The sequence below is a fragment of the Triturus cristatus genome, chromosome 4_1 (assembly GCF_964204655.1).
Source record: "Triturus cristatus chromosome 4_1, aTriCri1.1, whole genome shotgun sequence".
In the NCBI taxonomy this organism is placed as follows: domain Eukaryota; kingdom Metazoa; phylum Chordata; class Amphibia; order Caudata; family Salamandridae; genus Triturus; species Triturus cristatus.
In genome coordinates this window covers 109,840,239-109,852,948 of record NC_140585.1, presented here as the reverse complement: position 1 = coordinate 109,852,948, position 12,710 = coordinate 109,840,239, and the positions used below count along the sequence as shown (strand labels likewise).

At 44.8% G+C, this 12,710-nt stretch overlaps 1 non-coding gene across 1 annotated transcript; it reads left to right on the top strand.

The window, feature by feature from the left end:
- Positions 1 to 12,267: 12,267 nt before the first annotated feature.
- Positions 12,268 to 12,339, top strand: TRNAQ-UUG (transfer RNA glutamine (anticodon UUG)). The gene has a single exon. It is a non-coding gene; the product is annotated as a tRNA-Gln (tRNA).
- Positions 12,340 to 12,710: the final 371 nt, after the last annotated feature.

Here is a 12,710-nt window from a genome sequence, read left to right as displayed (position 1 = left end):
GATGGCAGCTAAAATGAAGGACCAAAAGCTATTTTGGGAAACAGTGGCTAAGGGTAATCAAAGAGAGAAAGGTTCGAGAGAAGTTTATCTTAATGAAGCAACCTGGATAGACCATTTTACGAACCTGTACGCCGCCCAAGGGACTGCTAATGCAGTGCAGGAAGATCATGCTGTGTTGCTTACAGAGGTTGAATCTACACATATAGTTTTTGATTTGGTGGAAACAAAAATAGCTATCAACTCTGTCAAATATGGGAAAGCTCCTGGGCTGGACAAAGTACCAGGTGATCTGTTCAAGCATGAACTAGATGTCTGGGTTCCCTACCTTAATCATCTGTGCAACATTGTTGCTGCTGGGGAGACAATTCCGGACACATGGAACGGGGCGGAAATTATTACTATTTTTAAAAAGGGCGATAGAAGCAATCCTGCTAACTATCGTCCCATAAGTCTTTTAGATATTACCCAAAAAATTTATGCTAGGCATATACTAAACCGCATAAATACCTGGTTGGAAGAAGAACAAATTTTAACGAAATATCAGGCAGGTTTCAGAGTAAAAACAGGAACCATTGACCAAGTCCTAAGGCTCTGTTGTTTGTATTGGAAATACGTCGTTATTCGTAAAGGTCATTTGTATGTGGCATTCGTAGATTTACGGGCCGCATTTGACCTTATACCGCGAGACCTTTTATGGGAATCTTTGAAATCCCAGGGGATCCCGCTAGGTCTACTAAAATTGGTTATTGGACTACATATGGACAACTATGCAAAGGTGAGGTGGGGTCCTACTGGGGAACTCACAAAAGCTATCCCCATAAAAAGAGGAGTACGCCAGGGGTGTGTACTGGCGCCAACCCTATTCTCCCTGTTTGTTAACGATATACCATCTTATATGGAGTGTAGTGATAACGACGCTCCAAGACTAGGGGGTGAACGGGTTTCTTCCCTTTTGTTTGCAGATGACACCATTCTCATTTCCCAAACACCACGGGGCCTTCAAAATTTGTTAAATAGATTCCAGTCGTATTGTTCCTTGAAGGGCCTAGAAATTAATACAAAAAAAACGAAATACATGGCACTGAGCCCACATAGGAACTTCAAGAAAAATTTAATGTTAAATGGCCAGAAGCTTGATTATGTGCAGAATTTTATATATTTAGGTGTCTCTATAGACTCTTCCTTAGCTTGGAGACCGCAGCTAGAAAAGAATAAGATCATCTTCAAACAAAACTGTTTACCAATTCTTAAGAGACACAAAGAATGCTTGAATAAGGCAGTGACCCCTGCGATAGAGATTTTCAAGTATAAAGTCCAATCAGCAGTATTATATGGGGCGGAATTATGGGGTCCTGTATGTAGACATACATTTGAAAACCTTGAGAACAAGTTTCTTAGGGGGCTGATAAAAATACCTACAAATACCCCTTTAACACCACTTCTCTTGGATCTAAACCTGAAACGAACAGATCAACACGCAATATTGAGACCATTATTGCTGTGGGTTAGATTGTGGACGACAACAGAACTACTCAATTACAAGAACGGCCTGAAAGAAGTCATGGATCTTGACAATTGTAACAAAGTTTATTGGTTCAAGCATGTAAGAATTTGGTTAGGTACAATTGGATTGGCCCATTTTTGGAATGATCCTGAGGCTATGAATTCGTGCTCCAAGAAAATTGTTAAATCATCTTTCTGGTCATACGTGAGCAACGAATTAGTATATGCAAGAATTCATGGACCGCTAACTGAAAAGTTCCTATTGTTTAAGGATGTCGCATCTTTTGAACCATTTTTAGACGAGATCCATCCGCCTTTATCAAAAACCTTGTACCTAAAATTTAGATATGGTACCCTTAGAACTAAGGCCTTTGAAAAAAGCTGGGCGAAATCAGGAAGTGATCTCTGTATCTCATGTACTCATGGTACTAAGGAAGATGATTTACACATACTTCTATTCTGCTCCAGCTATGTAATACCAAGGAAAAAGTGGATAGCACCACTCTGCCATAAAATAGGCTCTAGATCATACAAGGAGGCTGGCATAATTTTAAAAACTGACACCAGCCAGGTGATAGTTTTTGGAGTTAGTAGGTTTCTTCTCGCTGCTAATTTTATTAGAATAAAGTTGGGTCTACATTTTTAAAGAAAAAGATAAATCGAGGCGATACATTATTTGATATTCTCAAAAAGACATTGATATTAAAACATGTAATTGCTGCTTTATTTTCCAACTAGGTATATGTGGTTGTTGCTTTTTATGAATTTCATACGAATTTTTAAGAATTCTTTTTATATAAAAAATGTCCTAGCGGTTACTGATTTAATACTATTTTAATAGTTTTTAAATTATATTTATTGTTAAATTGTATTTTTAACTTTGTAAATTTTCCGCCCGGGTAAAATGTGTTTGACAAAGATTATGAAATTAGATATTGTATACACGGATGCTATGGATATACACGAATAGGTTAGCTTATTTGACCTTTTATTTACTGCTTTTCTTATTTTTTTTTTGTGCTAGCAAATGTCAAAATGTAAGATAACAAATGTTTCTATTGCTCTTTTATGACACAAATGCGTCGAAATAAAGATTTAAATGAATGAAATGATTAGTTTGTGCTCTACAAATACCGGATTATTATTATACATTCATTACCCCTATGTCGCTGTCCTTGTCCCGGTCATTACAAGTGGGGTCACGTCACCTCATACCAGGAACAAAGCAGGAGGATCCCGAAGCCCCACCCACCCTACCAGTCTGTCATAAAGTGGGTGGGCACCCCTGGCTCCTCCTGTTGTGTTTCCTGCACTTCAAGAGGTGGATGAGGGATGGTTCCTGGGGCTTAGAAATACTCCTTGGCAGGGCGTTGGGGGATTCTGGCTCCCTCCTTGGGACATACGTGCCAACATTTTGGAAGACATAAGTGGGAGATTTAAAGAAAATAATCTGGAGACTGCATTTCCCCTACTGACTTCTACTGAGGCCTGAATCGGGTTATTGTCAGGTAGGGACTTGATGCACAATGGGATGTAAGAAATGCAAATGGATAGACATTTTTTTCTCGCCTGTCAGGAGAATGGAGAAAGCGCTCTGGCAGGCAGAGAGACCGTGATACAAATGTTGTGCACTGGTCTGCAGGAGGAGGTTACTGGCAGTGCACACTCCGAGTCACGCATGACCAGTCCCCGTCAGCGGAAGCCCGCAGAGGAATCGATTTCCGCATGCAGGATTCGGGAGGCGGGAGGCTAGCCTTCAAATCGGTAGTCTCCCACCTGAATCGGGAGGGGTTGCCATGTACGGTGGGGGCACTTTACCTAGATGGAGGCTGCAGGAACGAGCAGCCATCTGTTTAGATGGTCTGGGTGTCTTCTACATTCAGGCAACACGGGGATTCAACCATGAGCAGATTCCCCCCACGCGGCCGGCAAACGAAGCGAGTGGTTGTGACTGCATGACGTACTCGGCAGCGCATGCATGGTGGGTGGAGTGAAATCCTTACATGCGCAGGCTCTCATTTCATCCCTGGGGCATTGAGAGCATCATTTCTACATGTTTATAAGCCCGCAGGTAACCGCTGACTTCCTTTCTATGGCGTTTTTCCTGTTTTAGTGTTTATATTCATGCATTCATGCCAACATTTTAGAAAAGAGAAGTGGGAGATTTAAAAAAACAGTTGGGAGAATGTATTTCTCCTAGTGACTTCAATTGAGGCCTGAATCGGGTCTATTGGCATGTCCGGTCTTGCAAGTGTGCTGCTGCAGGATCGGCTAACTGAAATGCAAACATACTTTTTTTGCATTACCTGTCAGGAGCACAGAGAAAGAGCTATGGCAGAGCCTGACAAACATGTTATGCACAGCCTCCCTAAGCAGGTTACAGGAACTGCATACTCCGAATCACACATGACCAGTCCCTGTTGGCTAAAGCCTGCAGAGGAATTTGGATTTTTCATGCAGGAATCGGGAGGCGGGAGACTAGCCTTGAAACTGATAGTGTCCCATCTGATTCGGGAGGGCTGGCATGTATGTTGGTGCTGCAAGGTTTTCTTTGGACTATTGTGCTAATATGAGAAAGCACACAGAGAAGAGAATGCATGTCTCTCTCTTTAAATTGTCTTGCTGAGACTATTTAAGAGGCCTTCTAACTTGAGTTTACCCATTCATCAGTTTGTTTGATGTGGTGAAGCAGGAATCGAAGGACACCAGTAAAATGATTTTACCAGGCTTCATGTCGTAGCTCCCCTGATCTACTCTCCTTCAGGAAGGGACTTAAAACTTGGCTGTATACCCTATAACCTCTCTTAAACCCCCGGACATAACATCTCTCTGTTGTTCTTTTTGTTGAGCTGCAAGCGCCTAGACACCCTGGGGTAGTAGTGTGCTATATAAATATATAAATAAATAAAATAAATAAATAAAGTGTGTGTGTGTACCTGTGGTGCCATTTACCAGGGGCTGACCTGTGGCCAGAGATGCCAAAACAGGCCCTGGGAACCTGATTGGCAGGGACCCAGGGCATATCAAGTCAAAGTGCATCAGTAGTCTGGCAAAAAGGGGGCGGGGGTAGTACTGCAACAGAAACCCACTTTCCTACAATCCTTGTCAGCGTAAACCACAAAAATCATTAAATAAACCTGTGCTTAACTCCTGGTATCTTGGCACAAAAGCAGTCAGGCTTAACTTAGAGGCAATGTTTAAAGTGTGTGTGCAGCACTTCAAATAGTAATAAATTGGAAAGACAAGACAAGAAAATTCCCAAACAAATTTTGGAAAATAGAGTAAATTGTAATCAATAAAATAACCAATCTTCCAATAAGTCAAACCGGAGTTATGAATATTTAAAGTTTCAGATGAAAAAAGAACCAAAAAGGAACAAGCACTGGCAATGCCAATAGTCTGGCGTTGGCCACCAGCCTTCTGGCAATTCATATTCTGTTTTGTCATGTTTTTTGCAACACATTATTGTTCAAGAGCTGATGAGTCTTCATCAATTAAAAAAAAAAATCACCGGCTAAAGTCAAAAATGTTTTTTTTGTGTTTCCAAAAGGCACAAATTAACATAGTACTCCCTGGCCCTGAAGGAAACCACTTTGAGCGGGAAAGTGCTTCTTGTGAAATGGCAGCATCCTCTAATTCATAGTGAAGTCATCCAATGGCTGCAGTGAGCCGACACATTGCCCCTTGATGCATGCTTGACTGGGTGGAAGAAAAATGTGAATGCCACAATCATAGACAATTGGATGACATGTGACTGAAGACCCCTATAAGTAACAATGTTATGCACACAATTTTAGTAAAGTCAAACAGTCTTGGTTAACTCAGACCTTAAAAAAGCTGATTGTTCAGCCAGCTTCTTGCTTTTCACCCCTCATCAGCCAGGCTAGCTTGATCCAGTGGCACAGTGAGCAAGCGACTCATGTCTGGGCATAACCTGCCAACTTAGGGTGAACATAGCAAACACAAAGAGATGATGGATGGAGCGCTGAAACTTTTCAGAGACTCACCCCAGTCACAGATCTGGGTTGAATCCATCATCGTTCTTTAGCTCACTTCGCCACCCCAGTTCAGACCCAGCCATATGCATAACAGTCTTGACCCAATTCCTCATGGGAACAGTCCAGCCTGAACTGCCAGGCCAGGTCTTTCCTGGACCAGAAACAAGTATCCTGTGACTGGTTTCATGGTTTCACTCCTCATCAGCTAGGCTAGTTTGAATCCAGTGGCAAAGTGAGCAAGGGACCCATGTCTGGTCACACCCTGCCAACTTAGGGTGAATAAAGCAAACACAAAGAGATGATGGACAGAGCGCTAAAACTTTTCAGACACTCACCCCAGGCACAGATCTGGGTTGAATCCATCATCGTTCTTTAGCTCACTTCGCCTCCTCAGTTCAGACCCAGCTAGATGCAAATTAGTCTTGGCCCTATTCCTCATGGGAAGAGTCCAGCCCAAACTACCAAGCCAGATCTTCCTTGGACCGGAAACAAGCATTGTGGGACTGGTTTTGGGGTAACACCCCTCATCAGCCAGGCTAGCTTGAACCCCGTGGCAAAGTGAGCAAGCGACCCATGTCTGGGCATACCCTGTCAATTTAGGGCAAACAAAGCAAACAAAGCAAACACAAAGAGATGATGGACGGAGCACTAAAACTTTTCAGACAGTGTTAGAAGGTGGTTCTGACACTATGGGCCGCCCGGATTTTTTTTGATTTTTGAGCACCTAATTGTTGAGCTTTTACTGTGGGGGAGCCTCATAAGTTGGGACTCACCCACAGTGAACTCAGGATGTAAGAGACAGCATGGGGATTTTAATGGTGTTCCCCTGGCTTGACCAGGCCACTGCACAGCAGCTGGAGTAAGGGACACCGGGCTGGTTACATGCAGACACATGTGTACATACGTGTGCACACGTGTACGGGCAGCTCAGGGGAGATTCCTAGCGTGTGCAGTCTAGGAGCAGCTACAAAGTGAATGGTGTGGCAGGACTTATGCAGTATTGGGTGGAATAGGCTTTATACACTGGAAACATGCCAGGGAAAGTCAGTGTGTTTTACTGTGTTTTCACCTCATTATTTCCCTAAGGGAATGTGGGGCCCATGGCTAAATTAACTTCCACAAGGCCTACAGTTTCCAGACATGCACGAAAGTCCATTGTATTGGAGGTGAAAAGAAGTATTCTGCAGAGTCCAAAGTCATATTTGTACTGCTTTTGGGTCATCCAGAACTGTCATATTTCTGTGAGCCAGCCAGGACCAGACCCAGGCTGAGGGCTGACCTCAGCTGGATGGATTGATAACCTTTCTTCCACAAGCGAGGGCCTCCTCTCCACGAAGGGAAGATGGGAGGGTCTGCAGGCCAATCCATCAACTGCTGTCGCTGGGTGCCAGGCACGGGCTGCACCAAGGAGGGAAGGCAGCAGCCCAAGGAGGGAAGGCAGCGTGGAAGGAGTTGGGTTTCAGAGGCCATGTGGCCAGAGACACTGGAGGAGGCCATTTTGCACAAACACAGAGGCTGGACAAGAAGGAGGGAGCAGGGGCAGGAAAAGTGATGTGTCGCTGTTTGATAGGACCAGCAGGCACTTCCTGTCAGCCCCCTACTCAACTTTTAAAAAGTGCTTGCACAGGAAGAGAAGCTCTCTGGGGTGTGGTCGGCAGAGGCAGAAGGTGCTGGAGCCTGGCGCAATGGGCAGTTGGAAGGAGAGACCCCCTGACTGCCCCCAGGACCCTACCAGCACCAGAAGGAAAGCCCAGGACCGGTGCGCAGGAGCAGTGGCCCCAGCGCAGGGAGAAGAGGGGCCCAGAGCCAGGCGAACGGCTGGCGCAGGGAGCCAGTGAAGACCGTTCCCTGCAGAAGGCATCCCCTTGGAGACCCTGAGGGAAGAGGAGAGTGTTCCCAGTGGCGGGGGCTGGTGAGTCCCAGAAGGAGAGCCTGGCGAGAGGCTGGCGCAGGGAGCCAGCGAAGACAGCACCCTGCTGAATCAGAGACCCTGAGGGAAGAGGAGAGTGTTCCCAGTGGCGGGGGCTGGTAAAGAGGAGCATGAAGTGCCCCATAATGCCTCGCCAGGAATTTGGAAATCTGCTGTTTTGGTGCTTTGTGGCCCCCAGAGGAGAGGGGCCACCCTCACTTGTGAAAAGGTGCTGGGGGAGCGGCTGGGGGAGCACAGTCTTTCCCCCCCCCAGCACGAAGAAATCTGCCATTTTTGTGCCTGGTGGCCTCCAGAGGAGGGGGTCAACCTCATCTGTGAAAAGGGGTGCAAGGGGGGCGGCAGGAGCACCGCAGTCTCCCCCAGCATAAAGAAGAACAGTCCACCCCTAAGTTTCACGGGGCATCTGGAAGAATAACCCCTCAAGGGCTCAGCAGAAGGGCTGAGTTGGGGATGTCTGGAGAAGGGCATCCCCGGGAGGTGAAGTGGTGTAATTGCACCGAAATGCATTTACTATTGGTTATTTCTTTTTAGGTGGACTGAAAGTCACATGTGTAAAGTGAAGTACCTGTGTAAGGTGATGTTAAGCTAAATGGAGTTAAGTTGCTGGACCTTCCTGCTAGGGGGTCTGGCTGTATTTACGTAATCCCATGCTTTTACCTGTGATTCCTTTTAAAGTGAAGAGGCACACTGCAGGAGAAGTGTAGTTGCCAGGAGTACTTCTTTTGAAGGGACTGTAAGTCACATGTGTAAGGAGATGTCATAAGCCAAGTGGGGTTATGTTGCCAGACAGTCCTGCTAGGGTGTCTGGCTGTAAATGTGCAATCCTGTGATTTCATCTGTGATGCCCTTAGGGGCTGTAATTGCAATGCATTCAAATGATCAACCAAGGTGATGAGTACTGTCATTCTAAAGTGTGCGTAAACATGGATTCTTGCTGCTGCGCTTAGGTGAAGACCCCAGACTGCTAGCCCTTAAGATATAAAGGTGCATACTTTATGGTCAGTAGGAGATGCTCAGTCAGGGTCATGTGTCACCAAGGCAGGTTTACCCCTTTTTAATGCTTGTTGAGGTAATGGGGTGGGTCGCCACTGGGATGGTGCCAGTGCGCAGGGCCCTCGCTCCAGGTTATGTTCAACTAACTGCATTGGGGGCAAGTTGATGTGCATACATGGGAGTGGTGGTACTAGACCCCACCCCCCCTGCGGGAGGGGTGGAGATGTTATGCAATGTCACAAAGTAATTCCAACAGCTTATGTATATTTGTAAATTGGTGCATAGTATTGAGTGGTGTGTGTGTTTAATAAATGTACTCTTACTTTTATAAAGCAAAGTACAGACTGGACAATCAATTATTGAGTGTTATTTTTGTGCACCTGCAAATGGCGATTACTAGCCCACACCACCTCCCTTGAGTAAGCCTCAGACTGCTCTGCAACGCTACCCTCTGAGAGTCAGGCGCTACAATTGGGTGTTTGGTTCCCAGTGAAGGACAAATGTAGTCATGTTATTTGTGCAGGCCTCACAGATGCTGCCTCGTTTTCCAACAGACAGCTTCCCTAGTTCAGGCCCAGCCACATGCAAATCAGTATTGACACTATTCCTCATGGGAATAGTCCAGCCCTAACTGCCAAGCCAGGTCTCATCAGCCAGGATAGTTTGAATCAAATGGCACAGAAAGAAAGGGACCCACGTCTGGGCATACCCTAGGTCAGTTAGAGCGAAAATAGCAAACACATTGTTATATTTTATATTTGCTGGCTCTGAGGTTGTTTTGTCAGTGGGTTCCTGAAATTACTCATGTTCTGTATTGGGCATCAAACTATCTTTGAGTCGAGTGGCATACCGCGCAGTTGTTACCTTTTCACAGTATTGTGTCTGCAGTAATGGGGTGTGAATTGGTTCTGAAATGTTTACGTTATTTGCTGTGAGATTGCTTCTTTCGAGTCGATTTACTGTTTGCCAAAATTCCCTAGTGTTCTTGTCTCTAGCTGCAAGCAGAGGTTGAACCCAGAATTGGACCTGGCGATGTTTCTTTGCAGCCCAGACAAATAGGTCTTGGTTTATTATCTGTAATGTTGCTTTGTCTTCCTAGAGATTGAGCTTAGGAGTTGTTAGGATCGGTGGCCTGGCCACTGGAACATTTTTGTCTTTTCCAGTGGTGTCTTTTATTACTGGTGCAGACATATTTATTTGTCTTATAAATGGATTTGATCAGCGAGCACCTTTTCCGGAGTTTTTCTTGGCTTGTGATTCAAGTAGACATCCAAATAAGCATTTTCATTAAATGTATTATTTTTATTTCCCCATTTTTCAAAGGTGGCTGTTCTCAGAAAGATCTGTGAAGTGATGTCTGGGATGGCCCCAGAGACTGGTGTAGGTCAGAATTCCATGCCAGTGACATGTGATGGATCTAAATGTGCCAGATATTCATGGACCTTTATCAGTTTGAGGAAGTTAGAACTGAGTCTAACTGATGACTACATGTCATTTAGAACAACATTGAATACCCATCTGTTACCCCAGGGTTTAGTTCCGGACACAGTGGCATCTAGCACTCCCACACCCTCACTTTGGATCTCACTAGCCCGGCCCTGCGATATCCACTCGGATGAATGTTGTGCTGGATGCTGGGACTTTCAATGAAAGAACTGTGGGTGAGGTGTTGCATCCCTCACTGAACTGAGGCTGTGGTTTTTGATTATACAATTATTTGGTAACGGATATTGCTTGCATGTACTATCTAAATCGGGTTCTAATTGCGGTTGTTACTATTGAGGGGCACCCAAGTCTGGGGCTGGTTGACCTGTTTGTTGCCATCCTTCCTCAGTCGTTGGATAGAATGATGTGGGACGAGAGGGCTAGTTAACCTGTTTGCTGCCATCCTTCCTTGGTCATTGTATTGAATGATGTGGGAAGCAAGGGCTAGTTGACCTGTTTGTTGCCATCCTTCCTCAGTCGTTGGATAGAATGATGTGGGACGAGAGGCCTAGTTGATCTGTTTGTTGCCATTCTTCCTCGGTCATTGTATTGATTGATGTGGGACGAGAGGGCTAGTTAACCTGTTTGTTGCCATCTTTCCTCAGTCATTGTATTGATTGATGTGGGACGAGAGGGCTGGTTTACCTGTTTGTTGCCATCCTTCCTCGGTCATTGTATTGATTGATGTGGGACGAGAGGGCTGGTTTACCTGTTTGTTGCCATCCTTCCTCGTTCATTGTGTTGAATGATCCGGGATGAGAGGGCCTGTGGACCTGTTTGTTGCCATCCTTCCTCGTTCATTGTCTTGAATGATGTGGGACACGAGGGCTAGTTGACCTGTTTGTTGCCATCCTTCCTCAGTCGTTGGATAGAAGGATGTGGGACGAGAGGCCTAGTTGACCTGTTTGTTGCCATCCTTCCTCAGTCGTTGGATAGAATGATGTGGTATGAGAGAGCTAGTTGACCTGTTTGTTGCCATCTTTCCTCAGTCATTGTATTGAATGATGTGGGACGAGAGGCCTAGTTGACCTGTTTGTTGCCATCCTTCCTCAGTCATTTCCTCTGTCTCCTGGGTAGGGGGTTTGTTTGGTGTTCTGCTCTTGTTGAACTGCATCATATGTTGTTGGAGATTTGAAATTAGAAATCTCCTCTGTGTTAGATAAAGGGTGACGCTCAACTATGAGTGAGTTGACCTTGCTGAAGGAAAGGTTTATTGATCTGAGGTCTTTGCATGAGGGCATTTGATGATTAGTTTCAGAGACTGGTGTGCTATTGTGTGATGTTTGGTTCTTTAAGTGATCTTTAGTTTGAGTACGTACAGTCTGTGTATGGTTGCATTTCTAGTTTTCCCATTAGAGTTTTAAGAGTTCCTGGACGAGAGCTTAATTTGTCGACTGCTGGGGACATGGGCATGGTTTGCTTTTAGTTCGGCCCATAGTAAGGGTTCGTTTAAATTTTCAAGTTTTGTTTCGATGCCTGGAAGGAATAGAAACGGTGTATTTTGAATTGAAGATCTACTTAAATGTGTAATCTATTTGAATGATAATTTAAAGCTCTTACAGGAGCCTCGAGTGTACCCAGGAGAGATGCCAACAGGTGCCGTTTGATTCCCTTTTAACCCTGGAATGTGGCCTTGTGTTTACCTCTGCTACGTGTGAAACAGCCTTGCAGCACCATACACTGCACTATACCTAATCTGCATTCGTACGGAAGTGTGTACTGTCCCTGACTCCTACATGGCAACGTTTGAGTACAGGAAAGTGGGAGATAATATATATATATATTCAGGAGACTGTATTTTCTCCATTGACGTCTATTAAAGCAGAAGCAATTTCAGGCAGGAGACAGCCAAAATAAAGGCATTTTTGACTTTGAAAATCGGGAGTGTCCCTCCTGAAATGGGGTTTATTGGCAGGTATGATGACTGCCCTGTGTCTGTTTCATGTGTGAGAGAAGCTTGCTGTGCACGTAGCACCTATTTTGCTCGTGTGAGAAGCTTGGGCGGCAGACACTGTTCTGTCAGTAGAGTTGGAAAGAAATGTCCCTATCTAAAAGGCGGGACTTTTGCCTCCAGCACAGATAGCATGCTAATGTTATATATCCTATAGGGCAGACCTTCCTCCCTCCTTACGATTCTCAGCCTTGAGCGCTCCTTACACCTATATCTTCATCCTCAGTTCAGGCGGATAATGTTCACTTTCTCAAACTATTGGGAGGCCGCATAGAAACATACATTAAAGTTACAATATGAAGGCAAAGTGGGGCATTTCTGGTGAGAGAATGTAATGAATATACAGACAGGCCACGAGCATTCTGCCGATCAACAAAACATAAAATACAATAGCCATGACCAGCTGTGGTTCCATGGTGTAATGGTTAGCACTCTGGACTTTGAATCCAGCGATCCGAGTTCAAATCTCGGTGGGACCAGATGTTTTAACTTTACAGAGAGTGTTGTCCGGACCGTGTTAACTCTTTTCTGCCCCGGGACACATTTTAAGTCTTTAAAATGTATTTTAAGGTTTTGTGTTTTATATATCAGGACACATTTTAAATATATGTTAAGGTTTTGCGTTTCATATGTGTTTATTTACTAAAACTCTGTAACAGTCCTCTGTTCATTCAACTACGATTTTACCCTGTGTATCTTTTTTACGCTTATTAATGTCCTATTCTTTAGTGTTCCGACATATTATACCCCTGAGGAGGTGTCGAAGCGCTACATATCACGATCTTTAGTTACATGTTTCACTCTTTTGCTCCAATACTTCTTGCCTGAGATCGGTTCTCCCTCGCTCCTA